Source organism: Octopus bimaculoides, chromosome 9 (assembly GCF_001194135.2).
Source record: "Octopus bimaculoides isolate UCB-OBI-ISO-001 chromosome 9, ASM119413v2, whole genome shotgun sequence".
Lineage (NCBI taxonomy): Eukaryota > Metazoa > Mollusca > Cephalopoda > Octopoda > Octopodidae > Octopus > Octopus bimaculoides.
Genome location: NC_068989.1, coordinates 51,471,543 through 51,472,756, shown reverse-complemented (window position 1 = coordinate 51,472,756; position 1,214 = coordinate 51,471,543).

Here is a 1,214-nt window from a genome sequence, read left to right as displayed (position 1 = left end):
TATATATTATTATCTCTACGTCTTCTTCGTGGTATTACGTTGTAATGAAACAAGTAAGGTATAATATTTACTAATGTGGAACTTAAAGAATTTACGAAACCTGACTAACCCTAAAACGTGATAACTATTTCAAAGCCTAATGTTGTAATTTTTTATAATACATATGATTATGGGTGATCAATTCCATATTGTACGTTCTTGTTTTAAATTTCATACATGCTAAGATCGATATTAAAGTTCACTTCGTAATAGATTTCTATATATATACAAATACTTACGCATTTCTTACACCGTAACATGAAATTCTCCTGATATTTCTACGATGTTCTATAGATGCTAGTGAAACACCGGTAACTATAATTACGAAGAAGCTAGAAATTGAAAAGCCTAATGCAGATGGAATTGAACACATTATTTATCAAAATAGGATAAAGTTTGAATTCCAGCACTAAACATCGCTTACACTCGAACAGGCGATAGAGTAGTTTATATAACAGAAGCGCATGTGCTTCTTATTAGTTGTAGTCTGTAATACAACCAAAACAGCCCTTGTATTGAGAAAACTCAAACACATCACGTTTAATCGTAATATATTTTTATGTATTCCAATATCATCCATCACGTTGAATTAGTATCATTCAGGAACCAACTAAACATTGATTCAATTTCATAACTGAAACGGATGGGATGATACATCGTAAATAGAGATAATACTTAGCAGATGCCCATATTGAGAAATGGCGAGTAAGATATCATCGCTGTTCATCTGATATCACCATTTACAGCTTTGAAATTCACGATGCTGTTTCAAATCACAAAAATGTATTGTAACACGTTCTGTGGGAAATAGACTATCCTAACTTTGCAGTAGTAGTGCTGGAGAGCTATAATTGTGTTGAGGTAGAAAGAAACACATGTAAAACGTCCAGCGATAATGATGTTTTCCTAAAACAAAAACATAAATATTAAACACTATTAGATGCTTTCTTGTAACCGCTGTTTTCAAAAGGGTTGTCTGACGAATATACAATGCCGTATGTTTTACACAGACATACACACCCGCGCACAAGATCACGGAAACATATACCGTAGATTTTTCTCTCTATATATAGAGACACGTATACACACACTCGCATACATACTTATGTGTGTGTATACATACATACATACATACATATGTGTATGTATATATATATATATATATATATATATAT